The sequence below is a fragment of the Haliaeetus albicilla genome, chromosome W (genome assembly GCF_947461875.1).
Source record: "Haliaeetus albicilla chromosome W, bHalAlb1.1, whole genome shotgun sequence".
Classification (NCBI taxonomy): Eukaryota; Metazoa; Chordata; class Aves; order Accipitriformes; family Accipitridae; genus Haliaeetus; species Haliaeetus albicilla.
The window spans coordinates 14,233,511-14,257,016 of record NC_091515.1 but is presented as its reverse complement, the minus strand read 5'-3'; positions in this window follow the sequence as shown (position 1 = coordinate 14,257,016).

Sequence of the window (23,506 nt, the reverse complement as noted above, 5' to 3'; positions counted from 1 at the left end):
AGTTCCTATTGGAATTTCTTCTGACAGAGGTCCACACTTTGTTACAGAAGTAGTCCAAAATGTTATGTAGATAATGTGAAAGTATTGAAATAATTTTCAACACTTTCAAAGGGGGGAAATGTTACTGATTTGTTATTGATTTGTTATTAGTTAGAATTAATCATATTCAATTTTAATAGGAATATAGAATTATAAGAAATATTTTAGCAAAAATTATATATCTATTGCATTTTACACATTTAACCAACAACCAACAGCTGCTGTGAAATCCTCTGTATAGCCCTGTAACAGGGCCGGAGGAATTGGTTAAAATCATCTAGTAGGAACATTCAGAATTTAGATAACAAGCTTAAGATTTAAGATAATTTGGATATAGTGTTTATTTGTAGGAGTATATTATAACCTAGAAGAATGCATAAGATGTCAGAATTTCAAATTAATGGGAACTGAGAAGAGTCAAATGAAGCAACTTGTAGTTATCTGCCAAGAAACAGTTAGTTACCTGCCAAGGGCCAAACTGCACAGAATCACCTAAAGAAGGTCAAGAAGCGGACAAGTGAGGAAGACTATGAAAGACCACCAGAGGACTCCTGAAGACCACCAGAGACCTTCAATGTGCCTGCATAAAGGACATTTACATATGCTAATTACTTCCCAGGAAACTAATGAATATGCATAACATTTCCTGGAAACCTAATGAATATGTATGAGTAAGTTCAATATAAGGTGTATGATTTTGGTGTTCAGGTGTGCGTGGTTCGTGAGAGGACTCACCCACGCACCCGGCCGTCAATAAAGAAGTGTCTGCTTATCTACACTAAATTGGTGTTGATAAGTTCTTTATTCCGAGTTTTTCGGCAACAAAAGTAAATAATGCTGTAATTCCAGTTGTCTGGGCTGGGGAAGTTCCTGGTAAATCCAAAAGAGCAGAGCCTGTGAGAATTGATTTAAAGCCAGGATTGAGTCCGGTAAGAATTAAACAATACCCCCTAAAACTGGAAAGTCGGAAAGGGTTAGTACTGATAATACAAAAATTTCTAAAGTACAAATTGTTAATAGAATGTGAATCCAAATATAATACCCCAATTTTGCCTGTTAAAAAAGGCTAATGGAAAAGATTACAGGCTAGTTCAAGACCTTAGAACAATAAATCAAATAGTACAAGATATTCATCCGGTAGTAGCAAATCCTAATACTTTGTTAACAGCCCTAACAGAGAAACAAGAATGGTTCACAGTGTTAGACTTAAAAGATGCCTTTTTCTGTATTCCCTTGGATCCCAATAGTCAAGAACTTTTGCTTTTGAATGGGAAAATCCTGAGACTGGGAAAAAAAAAATGCAATATACATGGACAGTCTTGCCTCAAGGCTTTAAGAACAGGACTACCATTTTTGGAAATCAATTGGCACAAGAATTAGAGATTTGGAAGAAAGAAAATAATCAAAGAATCCTGTTGCAATATGTAGATGATTTATTAATTGCAGCTGAGACGGAAGAACAATGCACAAAGTTAACTATTAACTTTTTGAACTTTTTGGATATCAGTGGATATCGAGTGTCAAAAGAAAAAGCCCAAATAACCCAGAGAGAAGTAACTTATTTGGGTTTTAAAATCCTGAAAGGACAGAGACAATTAGGAACTGAGAGAAAGGAGGCAATTTGTTGTCTCCCTGAAGCTAAGACTCTAAAAGAATTGCGAACATTTCTGGGAATGGTTGGGTGGTGTCACCTGTGAATTGCAAATTATGGCTTGCTGGTCCGACCTTTATATGAGCAGCTCAAAACCTCAAACAATGGATTTATAGATTGGACTGATGCCGGGAAAGTTGCTTTTAAACAACTAAAACAGGCTTTAATGGAGGCGCCAGCCCTAGGCCTGCCAGATCTCACAAAGACATTTGAACTCTTTACTCATGAAAGAAGAGGTATAGCTCTGAGTGTCCTGGTCCAATATCTGGGACCAAGTCGGCGAGCTGTGGCCTACTTCTTGAAACAATTAGACAATGTGAGTCTCGGATAGCCTGGTTGTCTGAGAGCCGTTGCTGCAACTGTGCTACTGATCCAGAAAGCTTGTAAGTTCACCTGAAGGCAAAGGATTACTGTGTATGTTCCCAATATGATAACTATTGTGTTAAAACAGAAAGGGGGCATTAGTTATCCCCTAATAGAATGCTGAAATACCAAGTGGTGTTACTGGAACAAGGTGATGTTTACTTAAAAACTACTACCATCGTTAACCCTGCTGTGTTTTCAACAACTGATCAAGTTAAAGGAGAACTGGAACATGACTGCTTGTAGACAATCGAAGGAGTTTACTCCAGCCGACCGGATCTCTGAGATGTGCCACTGGAAGAAACAGATTGGGAACTGTATACCGATGGAAACAGTTTCATCCATGAAGGAAAGCGTTTATCAAGATATGCAATAACTACTACTGAGGAGGTAATTGAATCGTGAGCTTTGCCTTCAAATATCTGCCCAAAAGACTGAATTGATAGCTCTTACTTGAACACTGGAACTAAGTCAAGAAAAACGAGTCAACATTTGGACAGATGCAAAGTGCTTTTGGAGTAATACATACACATGGAACAATATGAAGAGGAAGAGGACTGTTATCTGCACAAGGAGCCACCATTCAACATGCAGAACAAATACTGAAATTGTTAGAAGCCATCTGAAAACCAATAGCAGTCACTATAATATACTGTAAAACACATCAGTTAAGTAAGACTGTTCCTGAAAGAAGTAACTGATTGGCTAATAAAGCTGCTAAAGAGGCTAGAGAAAGACATCCTAACACTAGTTTCAGAGAAAAGTGTAAAATTGTCTAAAGAAACTCCAAATTATAATGAAAAAGATGAAAAATTAATTACTAAATTACAGACTAACAAAATGAAACATGATAGGCTATAACACTGATAAGTCAAATAATAGTCCCACCCACAATAATAAGAGAAATTGCCCGAGCTGAACATAACAAAGTATATTGACGAACAGAAAGTAAAATATGACAAAGATTGTTTAAACAATTATAAGCGGATATAAAATTTATATATAAAATTATCCCCAAATGAGTAATAAGATTATCTTTGGAATTATTAAATAAGGAAAACTTTTTAAGAGAATTGTCTTGAAAAGAAGGATATATCCTAGTTTTAGTTGATATTTTATTGGGTGGCCTGAGGCTTTCCCTTGTCGCACCAACAAAGCAAGAAAAGTAGTTAAAGTCTTGCTCAAAGAGATAATACCAAAATTTGGAGTGCCTGTAAGAATGTCATCCGACAATGGCCCTCATTTTATAACAAAGATTATGAAACAAGTTGAGCAAAGTATTACCTATAGATTGAGACTATCACACCCCATATAGACCATAAGCTGGGGGGGGGAAGAAAAGAAGAAAAAATATACCCTTAAAAAACAGTTGAGCAAAATTTGTCAGGAAACCTCACTCACATTACCCATAAGAGTCTTATGTTTTGAGTATTTTGAGTACCTTGGAAATATGTTTTTAAAAGGGTGTTATGATTTCTTTAAGAAATTCTTTTTAAGAACTGTGTCAGTACGTCTCCACAGCTGGACCCTTAGAATTAGACATAACAGCACATCCCTTCTGACCAGGAGATTAATTTAGACAAACAGAAGAAATCACACATTTCAAATAAAACTGTATGAAAATTTATACTTGTAACTCTTTTATAACCCAAAAATCCAAAAACTTTATTTAGTAGCTAAAGCTCTAAGATAGTGATATATTTATAGAAATTATAATAATATTTTAAATTATATTTGACCCTTTTTTAATAATGGAAAAATTTAACTTGGAATTGACTGTATTAAAGGACAGATAAAAAGTTTAGAGTTAACAGTTTGGGTGAATAGTGATAATATATGATCTATTCACCTTTTTATGAAAGACTTATTATTATTAAAAACATGGAGTATGTAGATACATTGGATTTTTAAATTATTTATGTTATATCTACATACCAAATGTGACAGATGCTCTAAATCATCAGATAGACAGAATAAAACATATAACTCAAAACGGTAGAGAATTAAGATCAAACGTTAGAAAATTCTTAACTAAGTAAAATATTTTTAAACTTAAAATTTTTTTTTGACTGGATGATTGACTGAATTTTATAAAATATAATTTTGATAGTTATTATCATTGTTATAATCTGTGTCGCTTTTAGCTGCCTTAAGCTGTGACACGATCTATATTGAGATGAAGATACTAGTTAGTTTTAAACAGAAGAAAAGATATAATTTGTGATTTGTCTAATTTTTTTTAAGAAGAAAATCAATCATAAAACTATAATAATCCAAGCTGTTACAAGACAGCAAGATGGACAAACAATCCCAGAATTTGTAATTAATAAAATTATAGTGAAAGTATTGAAATGATTTTCAAAACTTTCAAAGGGGGGAAATGTTACAAATATTCTGATAAATTAAAATTTTATATAAGCTGGGTTTGATCAAAAGGTAAAGATTGTAGAATATAGGGGTTTGAAGCTCGAAATGTAGTCATCGAAAATTAGGAACATACAAAATGTGCTGTATACAGTCATAAGAAAATGAGTATTGTCTAGAATTAGTTAACCATAGAAACTTGGACCGATTTGTTAGTTTGTAGTGTTTTGTTTTGAGAAACTAAGAGAGATCGTTATGGACCTTAGTTCTGTTGCTTAGAAACCCCACTTTGATCAAGATTCCAGTTAGTGGAATTAAGTGAGATTAACCAATGATTGTTTTAGTATAAGAATATTGATAAGGTGGTGTGACTGAGGGCCAATCACTAGAAATGTTAAATTCAAGAATTAACATTGAATGTACTTTTATGTAAATCTAATACATGATGGCGAAAATCGTACTGCGCAGAATCACATAAGAGAGGTCAACTATCGGACAAAGTGAGGAAGACTATGGAAGACCACCAGAGGGCTCCTGAAGACCACCAGAGACCTTCACTGCGCCTGCGTAAAGGACATTTGCATATGCTAATAACTTCCCAGAAATCTAATGAATATGCATAACATTTCTTGGAAATCTAATGAATATGTATGAATAAGTTTGATATAAGGTGTATGATTTTGGTGTTCAGGTGTGCGTGGTTCGTGAGAGGACTCACCCACACACCTGGCCGTTAATAAAGAAGTGTCTGCTTATCTACACTAAATTGGTGTTGATAAGTTCTTTATTCCAAGCTTTTCGGCAACATTCCCGTGGGAAACAGCAAGTGCAACTGGACCTATACTTATGACAACCATTGCCTCACTGACGGTTGTAGACCAATTGATTGTTCAAACCATAGGGCAGCTATAACACTACCAGAAGGGGACGACCAGGCATGTTGTCACCTCTTGAGTTCCAGTTCTCCAAATTTTGTGCCTCACTGGTCCGGATGGGCCTGGGTGAATCAAACAGGGCACAGGAAACAGTTTTCCCATTTTTGGTCTTCCACTAATCAGTCTAATAACCTTCTTAATGTTACCTGCTTTTGGCACCACGGTTCCGGTGCCTGAAAATGCAGACTCACTGATGGGACTCAAATTTGGTGGTCAAGTAATAATAAAGACCACTGTCAGGGACATTTGAGCATAGGTCCGGATGGACTTCCTATCTGTTGGGGCACCACAGAGGAGGTGGGAAAAACTGTGGACAGGTTGTTGATGAACAGTCTGTCGGATCATCCTCTGGGAGTAGGTAATTCAACATATTTCCAATCACCATGGACACCTACCGGTTTGTTTGAAAATGGTGCACGAGCCTTAAAGGGTCACTATTGGGTGTGTGGCCAACGTGCCTACAAAATGCTACCAGCAAATTGGACTGGAGTGTGTTATGTGGGGGTAATTCACCCTTTGTTTTTCCTGCTCCCGGATGATGAAGGGAATGAACTGGGTGTTAAGGTATATGATGATCTCAATCGATATCGGCGATCCATTGATATCTCTATAGCAGGTGGGAGTGGTCAAACCTGGGGCAAAGACAAGTGGATGCCTCAACGTATCATACAACATTATGGACCTACCACCTGGAACCCCAACGAGCGGGTTAGCGGTGCTCGAGAACCTATCTATAACCTAAATCGCATCATCCGGTTACACAAATGCGAACAGCAATATTACAACATCGCATGGTTCTCGATTACCTGCTAGCCGAGGAAGGAGGTGTTTGTGGTAAACTAAATGATTCTAACTGTTGTTTAAAAATTGATGACAGTGGGAAAATTGTTAAACAAATTACTGCGGGAATACGAAAGCTGGCCCATGTTCCTATCCAGACATGGAAAGGCTGGGACATTGATATGTTTTCCTGGCTCCCTGGTGGTCCATGGGTTAAGCGAATCCTATTTTACTTGTTGTGTGGTTTTACCATGTTATTCTTTTTACCATGTATAATTCCATGCTTTATACAATTGATTCAATGTGTTGTAACTAATATGCAATTTGTAACTACTATTTCGCCTGATGGTGTTAAACAAATTCGCGCTGTACAGTGAACCACACCGTCGGTAATACAGATTGTCTGAAATGCTCTTTTCTGACTTTTCTATATAGCTATCTTTTCTCAAAACCACCATGGGTCCTGAAACAATCTTTGAGCCACGGGGTGGTGTAAGAGACTGGATTCTTATCCTGAACCATTTGCCTCAAAGATTGTCAGGTGTGGGGGACTGGACCATCTGAATTCTTATCCTGAACCATTTGCCTCAAAGATTGTCAGGTGTGGGGGACCGGACCATCATCTCAAGGAACTGTGAACTGCTTATCTTGAGCCCTTTGTCTCTAAGATGGCCTGTTTAAGCAGGACACACCTGCTGATAAGGACGATTACCAGGCCATTGAGACATCCAGAGGAGGAAACGGGGCTGGAGCTGATAAGATACTGGTTTCTGGTGTTGATCACCCGAAGGTGTGATGGACGAAACCTGCAGCGCATGACATCATTGAAATATGCCCTATAAAAAACTCATAGAGACAAGCTGTGGTAGGGCCTTCTTTACCACCAAAGAATTGAAGACTGAGGACCAATGGGGTGCCGCTGGATCCGTGGTGGTGACTATCCTAGCAATCCTATCCCGACTGCTTGCTTAATTTCTACCTTTTCTTCCATTCTATCCTATCGCTACCATTTTGATACTTTTGATAATAAAACCTATTTTGACTATACGGCATTTGACCTCATTTGTGTCTTAATCTTGCTCTTGGGATCGTATCAAAACCTCCCCCCGACATTGGATTGGGACACTTGTCCTAGTAGCTTTTTGTAACTATTTAAAGGCGTGACTTTGTCTCTAAAAATACTCATTGAAAGAATGGTGCAAAATGTGTGTGAACATCTATTTACATAAATATGGCTGGTAACACTCTTCTGTGATGAACTGAAAACCCCACTGCAAGTCAGGGAGTCTTGAGCAGAAAGACAACCATGTGATTCAGAGGATAAGACCCACCACATGGATAGCAAATTGTGAATAAAAATAATTTAAAAAATAGAACAACTCTCTCCTGAGAAAGCTACAGGCTGGTATGTTTTCAGAAACCATTCATTGAAGAATTTTAAATAACAGCTAATTTGGGATCTGGGAAAGATGCTAATGCATATAAAACTTTTTTTTCCTGGCTGTAATTAGTTTGTTCAGCTTTATTAAGTAAAGTTTATATATGCTGTTGGAAAGCCCAGCTGCATCCTATTTCCAAGGTACCCTGGAAAATGCTGAGAAGCATTGCTGAGAGAGAAAGTGTTGAAATGTCCATCATAATAAACTGTCCTTGCCACAGGTGGCATAGGCACTGATGGCTCTCTTAAACCAGGGAAAATCGGAAATAACTCCTCTGAGGTAGGGGAATGACACTGGTGTCTAATCTGTAGGAGAGGAGAATGAGGACAAGTGAGTTCAGATCCCATAGGGGAGCTATGATGGGCTATGCTCTCCCTTTGATGCCCCCACAGACACGCTCTCCAGGTGACACCACTGCGAGCCCAGCTCTGTCCCATGGTACCAGCTGAGCCAGAGTAATGCAGAGGGCAGATGAGGCCAAGAAGATTAAACCCCAGCAGGTATTCCAGATGGGATCTCCAATTCCTGGGTCAAACAGTCTCCCTAGCTGTGAAAAACAAGGGGCATTGCTAGCTTTTCCTGTGGATGTGATTGAGTTTAAATAGGCTCAGCTGCACCTTATTTAAAAAAAAAAAAAAGAAAAAAAAAAGCCTAGGAGGCTGGATCCTCTGATGGACATATGACAGACCAGAAAGAAGGCTGTAGTTTAAAAAAAGTCGGCTATGATATTCTGTATGAAAATGAACAGATCTGTTCTTATAACTGGGCTGAATGCACTGTTTGCTGAAATAATAAGCTTGACTTATTTCTTCTTTAGCTTTTGCACAACAGTTAATCTCCTTCCAGTATAACTGAACTTCAGGGTTTTTTCTTTTTTATTGAGTTCAGAGCTATCATTGACTTGTAGCTGCCCAGATTGTGGATTTGCCGTGCTTATATTTTAAATAAATTTTGTCTTTTTTCCCATTAATTTAATGAAATCTAATTAACATCTAAGATCTACCTACACAGTTTCTGTCATTAAAACAGACAAATTAATGTATAAGGTCTACCTAAAGAGAATTTTTATCATATAAAAAACAATTAAATACAAAGAAGCAATTTGTAGAGGAGGAGGAAGTGTATACATAAGTATATCTTATTAGAAGGAAAGTGCAATGTAACAAATAACACCACAGTCCTTTCAAAATTTGAATGTTTTATGTTTAACCAGTGTCAACAAAATGTATTTAGAATATGTTTTGTGTGAAGAAATACATCCTTCTTCTTGGATGTGTATATATGTGTGTGTACGTTACAGTTTTATTTCAAAGGACACAAGGCTAGTTTGGATACTTTCTAAGTTTGCAAGCTATACCTTTAGAATGAACTTCAGTGCAGCTATGCTCTGATTAAATTTATTATTTGGTTAAACACTGCCTTGTTACAGTGGTCATTAGTGGTTCATGTCATTGGGTTTCTCTCCTTCCTTTTCCTCTTACAAGACTAAACCAGAAACTGAATATGTGAGGCAGATGGATTGAAACTAGATAAACATTTCAATTTACAAGTAATTTTGGGCCTCTAAGATCCCACTTTTGTTTGTTTTTATGGCAAGGAATTCATCTGACAGCAACATACTTATATTGAACTATTTGCCACAATAAAGTTAAATAATAATTTTCAGTGTAACTACCATCTGCTGTGTTGTGTCATCTCATCCCGAAAGGTCCCCAGGCAAGCAGCAGCAATGATCCATGAGTCAGAAGCATGAATTGGTACTGGGCAGTGGAGAGTAATGACTAAGGGAAAAACAGACATACCTGAGCATCCTGATCTGCCACTGCCTTTCACTGTGACTTTGAAAATCCCAGCTGACAGTAACAGGCTAGAATCACAGGGGTGGCTTTCTTGCCTCTTTGCCTTTGCAGAGCTGTAAATCCAAAAAGTAGATGTGAAAAGCCCTTGACTTGGCCTGAGGGTACCACCCAGGGACATCCACCCAAGAGGCGCAGCCTTGGCCAGGCTGCCCAGCTCATCCGTCACACACTCCCCCAACCCATGCCCAACCAGAATGAGAAAAGATGAGCCCCACACAGCAAATTCTCTATGGGAAAGCATTTCTTTGTTAGACAGAGCTAGAAGTCCTGGCTCTCTTCGGATGGGAGACTACCCTGCCATACTCTGGTATGATCCCCATCTGCTGCATAAAACTCCCCCATGGATCAAGAGAAGCACTAGGATCCAGATGCTGTGCCCACACTGGGTGTGCAGCTATTCTGCTCCTTTGCACAACTGAACATTTAATTATGCCAACAAGGCGTTGCCTAATGCATTAGTGATGGTAATTAGTTTTCTTCAATAGAAGAAAACCAAAATAAATATTTTACAGCATGGTGATTAGGGCAGTCTCTTGGGATTGAAAAAGATTTGGACTCCAGTTCTCTCCGGCAAAGAAAAATGTTGAATTTGGTGACCTTTTCCTCAGTTAAGTGCTCCCTGCTACAGCTATTTGACAAGCATGCTGCTCCTAGGGTGCTCGGCAGTACTTGACTGTCTGGGTTTACACATCCAGCTCCAAATAAAAGTTCAGTTTGTGAAACCTACTCTGAGCTGGTACCTTCCTCCATCTGAGTACGATACCTACATGTGTGCATGGTGCTACATGGATACCTTTCAGATTGCTCCATGCAAACTGGTAGGACTACACAACACTAGTGCACACAGAGGTGCTTGCTTAGGTGCCTGCAAAGCTGCGCAGGTTTTATTGGCACCATCCTCTGTGACCACGGCATTTCCGAATCCAGGCTCCATCTGGCATTCAGATCCTCAGAGATACTTAAATGTTTGATTACCACGAGACTTTGACACAAGCACCTCTCCAGGTGCCTGTCCGGGCTCCTGGCTGGAGTGGGGAGGCCCACTAGACAGAAAAGCATTTGAAAGTCAGAGGTTTCTACAGGTATCTGTTCTAAGAAATAATTAACTACATTGAGGTGAAAGGTAAAACAGGTGCACAAACCACTCTGGTTTGCCAGTCATGTCCAAGAAAACAACTTTGTTTTGAGTAAAGAGATATAATAAGAAAAATCAATACAGAGGTACTATGTAATTGTTTTCTTGGCATATGCTGTTATTCACTGTCATGTCATATAGGCACGCTAGGAAAAAAAAGAATTAAATAAAAAAAGAAATCAATGTTATTTTATTTTTTTATTGCATGGAGAGAAAATGAAATTTAGAGGAAGTGGGTGTCTTGAAAAAGGAGGAGGAATATAGAAATCTGTGTGTCTGCCTCTGAACCAGAGAGCCGGACATTTGTTCTGTGCCATTCAGCACGAGAGATGGAGAAAGAGATTAGATTATTTAATTGTGCTTTAATGTAGATATTTCAGCAGTCATATTAGGGGTTTTCAATAGCTGGGGAGGAGCAATCCAGAAAAAGGATCCCAATATTGACCCACCTACAGTCTTCACCAGCATATACCAGTGATATCCAAAATGTGGTGACCCTAGTTATATCAGGGAGAGTCTTTTCTGGACATTATTGAGACATGAAGAACCCTAGTAAATAAATCAGGCAATGTGGAAGGCATCCTTTGTTGCTAATCAGGGTAAGTGTGGGAAATGCAGTTAGGAAAAGGAGTTGTGGAATACCTGATGGTACCTCAAAGGCTACTTTCAAGAGTACTATTATAGTTCAAAAATTGAAAAAGGGAATTAACCTGATGTGAACACAATTTAAGAAATAGCTTTAGTACATTTGAATTTTATCCTTTTTTTCTGGTCTTATCCCTTCATCAGTGAAATAAGCATTTTAAAAATGAGAATCCAGCCTTGTCTGTTAACAGAAATCTCTGCACCCTCCATCCCAAAGAAACTACAGTGTAGGGAGTAATCTCCTGCAAATGGTGTTTAGAAAACTTTTCTCAAGAGTGAAAAATCTCCAACAAATTTCTGTAGTTTTTGTAGCAGTGTTACAGTTATAGCAAAGGGCTTCTATTTCCTTCTCTGAATCATTGCAGATTAGATAGTGCTTTTACTTATGCTGGAAATTCCAGTGTGATTCTGTGTCTCTGTGAAATTAAAATGTTTGTCTCAGTGGCCAATCTAAGCAGCTAGGTCTGAGACTAAGGGATTTCATGGGCAGGAGGAAGCAGGACTCTGTCTTTCTTCCCTCCCTCTCTCCCTGCCTTCCTTACCTCCATCCCTCCATCTCTCCTTCTTTCTCTCCCTCTCCTCTGCCCCCTTCTCCCCTCCCCTCTCCCTTCACCTTCTTTTTTCTGTCCTAAGACAGACCCCATTTCTTCACCCTGGGAAGCAGAGGGAAGAAACAGAGGTCATCCTTGCAGCCTCCCTATCCCTCCCAGCCCACTTTGGAGTGTGACTACCACAACTTGCACTAAATGTGTCCAATCCGTCACATCTGCCCATCAGCTCCAAGCAGTTTTTCTTTCCTGATGCACTGCCGAAGGTAATGCAGGCTGATAGGCACCGGGCTTGGGCACAGGTTCCAAAGGATAGAAAAATACCTCTCTGGGGAAGAAAAGGACTATAAATAAGTGTTCCTGGTAATCTAATATTAAATGGCAGTGTTCCATTTGTTATTTTTATATCTGACTATGCAAGGACTTTGTGGAGGGATGGGGAGCGGCAGGAGAAAATGAATAGCCTATCAAGTAGTCTGAGCATACAATGTGCTGCTTCCCCATCGATTTCACCACTTGCTTTAGGTCCACATACTTCATGCAAATAGAAAAGGCATACTGGGAACCAGCCAACAGGCGAACATGGCATTTACTAATTTATGCTTTTATTCTTAATTTTAGCTGGCATGACTTTTAGTTTCATTGACTTTGGTGGGGCTGCGCTGTGCCAAGTTACACACATCTGCGGGACTGAACTTTTGTTCAGACTATTAATCCAGCAACCTCCTTGAAACCTCAAACCGTTCACTAGAGCATATGATTTGTGAAAAATAACTTTCTACAACTTTAGAAATCAAAAATTTCAGAAAAAGAAGAAAGTGAAATTAGCCTTTCTCATTTACAACTTAGTTTTTGTGTACAATCCTTATTATAGCAGATTCCAGCCTTGCAAAGAACTATATAATTAGCTTTTTTTACTCAATTAGGAGATTGTAAGGTTGCCAAAGAAAACATATTTTGAATGTATCTTTTATCACATGGATCAAAGATCACATATATCTGTGCCTATAATGAGGAGCTCCTGTGCTAACGTTCTGTAGTGGTCCAAAATTTACAACTGCAAAAACTTTTGATGTATCACTAATTGGTTTTAGCACCATAGATTAGGTGCTGAAATCAGTAGGCAAGAAATTGGGAGTAGTGGGTGGAGAAGGGATAATTCTGATTCTCACCATATGCTTTGAGAAATTTAAATCGTTACAGCATAATTAGAAAAAGAAGGCAGAACTTGTTGCTTTTTTATTTTTAAGAGAGTCTCGTAGATTACCTGTATGATTAAAAAATGTGCTTTATTCTAAATAATTAAAAAATCTGCATTTTACAGTTTTTATTTTTGTAGAAACAACATCCATCTCTCCTGCAATGTGCTGTGCATTCTAACACCTAATGTGTGGTGAAGAATGTAGTAACAGGGGAAATATATCTGCATAACATGTGAAAAGTGCCAAACCTTTAATTAATTTCAGACACTATATTGCAAAATAGCAAACTCTAACTATAGACTTCATCTACACCAAGTAGAAAAAGGAAAGGGAGACAAATGATGTAGTATGTGGTCTCGTAATTGTGGTCCATGTTACATCTTTGATAGCTTCTTGGTTATAAGGATTTTTTTATTCAAACAGTAACAAAAAACATTGGTGGCACTGCCTGAGGATTACTGGCAAACTGGGAAGAGAGAGATCTGTTCTGGGTTGAAAGCTATAGGACTGGTCTGCACAGAGGAAGCTACAGAGGCATGCTGCAGCAGACATGATCTTTGGCTTTAAAATATACTCAAATGTTCAGTGTTTGTTTTTTCTTAATGAAAATTGAGTGATTTGAATCATTCTACACAAGCATGCACACACCCCCTTCCAGTGTGCCTTGTTCTTGTTACCCATTTATTCCCAAAATGCAAGATTTTGTGTTTACAGCAACAATATGGTAATAGTTTATCTCAATACTGTTTAATTTTAAGTAGCCTTAAAAAAGAAACAATTCAAGAAGCATTCTGCTCTGCATTGCCACAATGTCTTTATTTAAACCAACAAAAATTAGTTGAACTTTTTAACTTATATTTGCAAGTTAATCTCCCTTATTTTCAAGGCTTATTTTGTTTTCTTGTGTGCACATGTGGAAATTGAGGCACATAGTTTTTTTTTTTTTTTTAATTATAATTGGGATTTTTTTGCATTCCAGTGGCAATCCAAGAACTACTCATTGTAGCATGCTGACCTAAAGCATAATCAGGACTCTACCATTCACTCCAAGGATTTTCTCTCTGTTGAAAGTAGAGGATGAAACTGATTGCAAATCTACATTAAACCAAGGTGATGACCCCTTTTTATTGCTAGACCATTAGTGTAAATGAGAATTAGGTACACCATTTACAATTGACAATCCTGTTCAGAAGTGTCACTCAGGACTTCCAGCTTTGTTCTTTATAGTAAAAGTTATTTTTAATGTTACTTAAATGAACAAAAGAGGTAAGACAAAATGCACAACATTGCAGTAGGTTTCCCTTAAAAGTGAACAATAGGGTGTCCTTCTTTGATGGCAGGATGAAAGCTGAAGGCAACAGTGATAACTGTCCTTTTGGCCTTGATTCAAATGCTCCTTAGTGACTTTGGTGGTGTCCTGAAAGTGCTGTTTCCTTTGTTGCTTCTCCACTTTGGTGTAGTTCACTAATTTAATGTAAGACCTTCATACATTGTTCACATACATTTTTCCCATACATTTTTCCCAGCTGCTCATCTTACTTTTATCTCAGTAGCAGAGCACCACGCTCTTACATCAAACAAATCTTCATTGAAGTAATTTTTCATCATCATTACTCTCCTTGCATTTACTCATTTAAAAATGCTCCCTTCTCCTCTCTTCCCCCCTGCCCCCACTTTATTTAAATACACACTTATAAGAAAAAAATATTTGTATCTGAGACAAGGTCAGTATTGTTGGAACAATGCAAGTAATTTCTTTATGCAGTGATGGTTGCAGCATCTTACAGATCACTTGTAAGCTGTTGAGCTTCTCCTAATACCCTGCTATATGAATGGGACACCCCACCCATATGAGTTGTTCTACCACAAAGAGAATGGTGGGAGGTGATGGAAAACAGCTATTGTTTCACACAAAGATTTTATGTATTCCTATGGAACAGGGTTTTGGGGGGAGTTTTTGTTTTGTTTTGTTTTGTTTGTTTGTTTGTTTGTTTTTTAAATAAATACAGTCCAAACAAACAGTGGAGGCTTAAACCTTGACTAACAAAGTCATTGTGGTGGGTGGGTAAAAGCAGCATGGTAGAGAGAAATTGTTTCTACTGGAAGCAGAATGGATTTTATTTCCCCTGAGTAGTTTTACATCTACTGTGGGTTGTTCCATTCAGTTTTGCTCTGTCACTGTTACAGCAATGGTGCCTGAGTGGATCTTGGCACTGACTGCTTTCCTCTGGCTGACATTCACCTGGTTGCACTGATGTGCTGGATACCAACGTGCCAGTGCTGATGCTCAGTAACAGGGCAGCATCTGTCTGAAAAGGTGATGTTACAAACAAACATCTGCAAGGACAATTTCCTTACAGCTTGGGAGTAGTGCATGGGTCAGCAAGCTTTCTTGCCATCTCCTCCACTTGCTTATCATAAAAGGTTCTGCTCAACAGTAGCAAATCCTTATTCACAGCAGATTTGCTTACTTTCCCAGATACCTCTGAAGTTAGCTTTAAACCTGGCTGTGGATTGTTGAATCAAAGGTAATTTCTCTCTTTCCCCAATCACCAAGGATCAAGTATCCATGGTAATGTCCTTCAACTGTTAGGCTGGATCACACAAGGCTGACCCGGGAGGCCAGAATCCCTTTTTCTTCTCAAGGCTGCATCAGAGAAGTGTGTCTATTATATAGGGCTTTACAGTGTGTTGAGGATTTCTTGGCTGGGCAAAGGCATGTGAGCAATCCAGCCTTTAGCTGGGAACGAAGCATAAGTTTACAAAATACTGGAGCAGACAAGGACGCTGTGTCCTTGTACGCTGGGGAAAAAAGAAGATAAGAAGAGCCTGACAAACAACACCTGGATGCTGAAGAATGAGATAAGTAACTGCTGGACACCTCGTAAAGAAGCTTGCACAGCCAATAGAGAATAAGATAGTGTCGCGTGAAACGGGGTATTGTACCAATTAGAGCATTGTATAAGGCGCGTGGACAAGTCAGTCTTGTATAAATGTCAAGATGTCTGAACAGTAAACGAGCAAGATGTTAACTCATATTGAGTGTGATTCTTGACTACGGCCGTTCTTCCCGACAAGAGTGAACCAGCTCTGTTTCTATTTTAAGACGCACATTGCTACCCACTAAGCCTTATTGGGTCCAAGGTGGAAGGACAAGATAAAAGCTTTCCAGCTTTACAACATGTGGCACATGGCTGCTGAATGAGATTTAGCATCCAACATCCCTCTTGTCTTTGATCTACTGCAGGTACAGCAGAGCTAACTAACTGATCCATCAGTTTCTGGGTCATAAATGGTTGTTGGCTGGCATAGCTCGTGCTTGAGAGAAAGTTTCCCGGTGAGTGGCGATACTCACTGAGCTCATGGCTGGGGAGATGATGAAGACAACAGTCTGAGGCTGACATTTAATAATGAGCTGCAATTTACAGGCAAAGGAAGACCACCCATTTAGGTGATCTGTTGCTGAAGACGCTCTGCTTACCATTGGTGGCTGGGGTGCTCTTATTTCCATCTAAATTTCAAAGAAAATGGGTTATCTTCTGTTCCCACTGTAATAGATGCGTTGTCCTGTTATAGTTACAAAGGTCTCTCTTTTTCTTTTTGTTTTCACTGTTCAGCAGCTTTGATCCCATTTTGCTCATGATGATATTCAATAACAGCAACTACCAGGAGCTTTTTTATACAAGCTCTGCTCTGATCTATAACACAAGCATGTGTCCATAGGCAGCTGAGGATAAGTCGATCTGTAAGCACAGCAAATCTGGAGGCAAGTATCATGAGTAAGTTGAGAAGGTTGAAATCTTTCTGATACCAACATAATTGACAACACCTCAAAAAGAGAAAATGGAAACATTTTGCACACCCTCTTTTTGGAAATCTCTCCTTTCCCTTTCCCTCCCTCCATGCTCATACAAGTTTTATTTTTAAATCTGCAGGCACAGTAGTGCAATTTTCATCACTATGATAGTCAGTGGCTGTGGAATGGCAATTTACATCACACTGGTATTTCGTGGGAAGCAAACTCAACTCTTCTTTATAAGGAACTTGCTCCATTAGCAAGCTCATATTTAATATCCTCCCTGCCTATATTAACCGGTGTATTTAAGATTTAATGCAATTTCTGTTGCAGTGAAACCTATGTAAAGTTGGTTAACTTACAACCTTTTTATTCAAAAGAATACTGTTGCCAAAGAAAGAAAGATTTACCACATCACAAATACTTCCTGAGACATGAACATTAATAACATTTATATCTGGGGGGGGGGTTGCTATTGTTGCCAGTACCACACTCTTTTTCCAAGCACATTAGCCTTGCTCTGTGCATGCACAAGAAATTAACTACAGTATCTCAATATTTGTGGTACTTTTGCTCTCTAGAAGCTGTAAATCTCTGCTGAAGCTCCCGAAATATTTTCCTCCAAAGATGTTTGAATAGCTAGTCATGGTTGGTTCAAAGCACCTTATCTGTGCTTCCAGCAGAGCTTTCTCCAGCAGTCTCTTGGGACCACACACAGCTCCCAAGGACTAGACCAGAAACTGGAGCTCCTATTTTCAGTGCTCTTTGCTGCACCTGGGTAATGTATCTGACACAAACTGAGATAGGTGGTGCGGATAACACCACTTTAAGTTATGAACTGGCATAAGTAGTGTTGGAATAAGAACACTCCATCATTTTTGCTAGCCTGGATACTTGAATTACAGATATCATACAGGCACTAATTTTCAACTGCAAACACCATGTTTACAGGGTATCCTAAGTGCGTGCTTTCTTTTATGGCAGATCTCAGAAACAACAAGCTATGTTCAAAGGTTCAACAAGAGTTGTGTCTTCTGTGATAATTTTGTTTCCTCTACTCTTTACAATTTCACTGTTGTCGGGAAGAACGGCCGTAGTCAAGAATCACACTCAATATGAGTTAACATCTTGCTCGTTTACTGTTCAGACATCTTGACATTTATACAAGACTGACTTGTCCACGCGCCTTATACAATGCTCTAATTGGTACAATACCCCGTTTCACGCGACACTATCTTATTCTCTATTGGCTGTGCAAGCTTCTTTATGAGGCGTCCAGCAGTTACTTATCTCATTCTTCAGCATCCAGGTGTTGTTTGTCAGGCTCTTCTTATCTTCTTTTTTTCCCAGCGTACAAGGACACAGCGTCCTTGTCTGCTCCAGCACTTTGTAAACTTATGCTTTGTTCCCAGCTAAAGGCTGGATTGCTCACATGCCTTTGCCCAGCCAAGAAATCCTCAACAATTCCCCCTTTTTCTTTTTGAGCAATCCAGGCTTGCTTAAAAACTTGGGATGCCATTTTTCCTTAACAAGCTGAACAAGGTAAAATTATTACAATAGCTAAAATCACAATAACTACAACAATGCCCATAATTCTTTAAGCCAACCCGTTACCCCTAATGACCCGAACCATGAGGACTATGAGGAACATGAACCATCTATACATTCTTGTGCCATCTTGCTCCGTGAACTCAGCCCAGCAATCGGTAGTTGCCAGCTTTCCGTGGGCGTCCCCACAGAGGCAACGATGGCCTCACCGTACACCAGCCCGATGCTCTTCGGAAAATCCCGGTATCTATACATTTGCAGAGGAACGGGTTTTAGCACACGTGGCCAGCGGGTGCCAAAAGTCCGCCTCGGTTGCAATCTATGACGCATGCGCTCGCTGGCCAGGCGCGCTGCACGAGTCATAGCCATCTTGTCTATTGGTTCATGGGCTTTATGATGCGGTTGCGATGCACAGAGAATCTTGACCTGTTATGTTAGCCAAGGTGACCTATACATTAGTTTTCGACTGAGATGGTATTCATATTGCCACACCATCTATGATGCTCCAGATGATGATGGTCATGCAAATCGAACAGGAGTCCGTCGTGGGCCTGTATCTGTGGAAACACAATCAACCTCGTTCCCAGGTTATTAATGGAAATAGACCTTACCCCTAATTTTGGCTTTAACTAACTTTTACGTTTACCCCACACTGTCTTCCCGTAATCACACTATGTTTAACCAAATTATGCTTAGCACACTTTCTACCTAAAGCAAGTTCTATATACAATAAGGCACGCTGTTCTAAAACCCTCTCTGAAGGACTCAATGTCCGCTAGTCCTCTAAAGTGTAATACTCTATTAGTCAGAATCTGTCGGATCAGTGGCTCCAGCACCCGCCGGTGCCATCCCAGTTGCTGCTGGGACGATTCCGGGTCCAGCATCAGTGCGAAGCCATGGCTTGACCCACTTAGCCGGGATCCAGCGAAGGCCTCGATCTGTAAGCAGATACATATACCCTCTCCCAGTAAGTTTTACTTCTGCTGGTCTGCACCATTTCCCGGATTCTGGGTCCTTATACATTACCATGATTCCTGTACTTTGTTGCGTCCTTTTCACCTGTAAAAGAGCATGATGCACTACCATTGGTGGGTCTTTGTGATCACCTGTCAATCTAAGATAATTTAGCACAAATAAGGCTTTGGCCAATCATTCCTCTGGGAGTAAGCCCTGGGTTCCCCCTTTTTGTTTTTGCAGCATGCTCTTTAGGGTTTGGTTGGCCCGTTCGACAATATCCTGTCCTGTGGGAAGATGTGGAATACCCGTACCATGGTGAATTCCCCACAAATTACAAAATCGAGCAAATCGTGTAGAACCATAGGCTGGGCCATTGCCCATCTTAATTTCTTTAGGCACACCCAGCACTGCAAAAGAAGCAGTTAAATGTCGACACACATGTATAGCTCGTTCTCGTGGTTGAGCTGTGGCCCATACAAACTTTGAAAAGGTATCCACTGAAACATGAACATATTTTAACCTTCCAAACTCGAGCACATGAATAACATCCATCTGCCATAATTCCAAGGCCTTTAGTCCCCTAGGGTTTACTCCGATTCCAAGACCTGGCCCGTGGTGGCTACATTGGGGACAGCTACGCACTATACCCTGTGCTTCATTCACAGAAATGTTAAATTGGCGGTGCAGGCCTTTCGAATTCTGGTGGGATTGTTCATGTGATACTCTAGCAGCTTCAAACTGATTCAAAGGAGCACGTAGTCGAGACACACTGACTAGTTGGTCTGCTCGATGGTTGCCTTCACCAAGGCCCTCCTGCCATTTGTGGCTACGAATATGGATGACACAATATGGTGCTGTTCTTTGCATAAGGGCTCTTTCAAGGTGTTGAAAAAGCATAAAAAGTCATTGGTTTTGTATTTCCCACAAAAAGGCATCCTCAATCCACCGAACCACCCCGGCTACATATAAAGAGTCTGTCACTACGTTTAGTGGCACGGCCATCCAGTTTGTCAATGTCCAACATAGAGCTGCTAATTCTAATGTTTGAAGGGTGTCACTTGACTGGGTGTCCTGGGTTCAGCTGGGATAGAGTTAATTTTTTTTTTACAGGAACCTGGGAGGTGGGGGGCATAGCCGGGGCAGCTGACCTGAACTGGCCAAGGAGCTATTCCATACCATGTGACATCATGCTCAGTATATAAATGGGGAGCGGGCCGGGGGGTGGGCTCTTCTTTTCGGTGGGGGAAGTGGCAGAGCGTCGGGTCCCGGGTGGTGAGCAGTTGCACTGTGCATCACTCTTTTTGTATACTTTTTCATTAGTACCGTTGTTGTTGTTGCAATTTCTTTGTGTTGTTCCAGTAAACTGCCTTTATCTCAACCCTCGAGGTTCCAGGTTTGTTTTTTTTCCTCTCCTCCGTCTTCCCCCCATCCCACCGGAGGGGGGCGGGAGGAGTGAGCGAGCGGCCGCGTGGTCCTTTGTTACCGGCTGGGCTGAAACCACGACAGTCCTTTTTGGCGCCCAACGTGGGGCCACGAAGGGTTGAGATAACGACAGATCTGGCCAGAGCGTGTTGAAACAAATTTGTCATACGCATTTCTTATACTAGATAAATAGATGTTAGTCACAATGTTGATTCATTTGTTTACATGGTGGCGTTTTGTAAGTTCTTATATGCTTTATGTATTGCCTGTAGTTGCGTATCTCATCTCTGGGAGAGTGATTGGGATTATCATTTTGCTGTACTGGGCAATGTCGACTTGTGAAATGATTATATCACTGGTCATGAGGTTAAGCTGTTATCTGTATGAGGCAGTGATATCATTTCCAGACTTTGGGCACCTTCTGTCGGATTTTATTGGTAATTACACCCAACCCATGGGGAAGTTAGGGGGGGATACTTCCCCCCATCCGTTCCCCTCCTTTTTCTCTTTCCAACTAATTACAACAGTTTTCGAGAATTTTGAATATCCTTGGGATGCGCAAGCCAGTGTGCTGTTAGTGCTATGCCTCCTGACTATGTTTCAGGTCTTGTCTAGGGCTACAAAGAGGCTCTTTAAGAGTACCACCCAGAGATCTGTCCCAAAGCTGGATATTTATGGGTGGCACGGCATGTGGGAGGATGTGGGCAGGTATCTAGAGAACTTCTCACCTCCAGTGACTTGGAAGTTCACTCCCGAACAACTGCAGAACCCTCATGAAGTGATAGAATTTTTGAAAGGAAAATGCTGTGGCTATCCCAGAGACACACAACTCACTACACTGTGCTGGGCCCTGGCCGGTATCTACCCCAACCCCGACAACATGCACCGTGGCTACCCCAACCCCAACAACATGCACCGTGGCTACCCAAACCCTGACAACAGACACCGTGGCTGCCCCTACCCCGACGACAAGCACCGTGGCTGCCCCTACCACGACAACAGGTACCGTGACTAACCCTACCCCGGTGACAGATACTGCCACTAAACCAGAGAACCAACCTGTGCCAGTATCAGTCACCCCTGTACAGAAAAAGAAACACACAAAGAAATCAGTTCGCTCAGTGAGAGATGAAGATGAACCAGGGTCATCGCGAGAACAGGAGGAAGAGGCAGAACCTGAAATAATTACCCGATCTCTATCCCTGAGTGAGTTGTGTGACATGCGAAAAGATTTTAGCCGCCACCCAGGTGAGCACATTGTTACCTGGCTGCTCCGGTGCTGGGATAATGGGGCTAGTAGTGTGGAATTAGAGGGTAAGGAAGCCAAGCAGTTGGGATCTCTGTCTAGAGAAGGGGGTATCGACAAGGCGATTGGGAGAAAAACACAAGTCCTCAGCCTCTGGAGGCGACTTCTGTTAGGTGTAAAGGAAAGATACCCCTTCAAGGATGAAGTTACATGTCACCAAGGCAAGTGGACCACCATGGAGAGAGGTATCCAGTACCTGAGGGAATTAGCCGTGCTGGAGGTGATTTATAATGATCCAGAAAATGCGCAGTCACCCACAGATCCAGATGAAGTCCAATGCACACAACCGATGTGGCGGAAGTTTCTACAAAGTGCACCACCAACCTATGCCAACTCATTGGCAGTAATGTCCTGGAAAGAAGGCTATGGACAAATGGTGGATGAATTGGCTGTCCAACTCCGGCAATATGAAGGAAGTCTCTCTTCCTCCCTACGGGCCTGTGTCTCGGCTGTAGAGGAATTGTCCCGAGAGTTCCAGCAATTCAAAGTAGATATGTCCTCCTCCTCACCTGTACAGGCCCGCATTGCAGTTATTGGGAGTAAGCGTTCCTCTGCCCAAGAGAGAGGAGAGAGAAAGTACACACGACGGGCTAACCTGTGGTTTTACCTGCGTGACCATGGAGAGGACATGAGGAAGTGGGATGGAAAACCTACCTCAGTCTTGGATTCACGGGTACGGGAGTTGCAAGAAAAAGCAACCAGAAAAGAAGATTCTTCTTGGAAAACTGCTGCTCCAGTTTCCCGTGAGCAGTCCCCCGGACGCAGTAGATGGGCCGATCTCATTTCTGATCCTCTTGAAGGGACTTCTGATTCACGTGAGCAAAAAGTGGGTAACAGATATTCTAACCAGGATTAGAGGGGCCCTGCCTCCAGCCAGGTGGAGGAGAGGGACAACCGAGTCTACTGGACAGTGTGGATTCGATGGCCTGGCACGTCAGACCCACAGGAATATAAGGCTCTAGTAGACACTGGTGCACAATGTACCCTAATGCCATCAAGTTATAAAGGGGCAGAACCCATCTGTATCTCTGGTGTGACAGGGGGATCCCAAGAGCTAACCGTATTGGAAGCTGAAATGAGTCTAACCGGGAATGAGTGGCATAAACACCCCATTGCAGCTGGCCCAGAGGCCCCGTGCATCCTTGGTATAGATTATCTCAGGAGGGGGTATTTCAAGGACCCAAAAGGGTACCGTTGGGCCTTTGGTATAGCTGCATTGGAGACGGAGGAAACTGAACAGCTGTCTACCCTGCCTGGTCTCTCCCAAGACCCTTCGGTTGTGGGGTTGCTGAAGGTTGAAGAACAACAGGTGCCAATTGCTACCACGACGGTGCACCGGCGGCAATATCGCACCAACCGAGACTCCCTGATCCCCATCCATAAGCTGATTTGCCAATTGGAGAGCCAAGGAGTGATCAGCAAGACTCACTCACCCTTTAATAGTCCCATATGGCCCGTGCGGAAATCTAATGGGGATTGGAGACTAACAGTAGACTATCGTGGGCTGAATGAAGTCA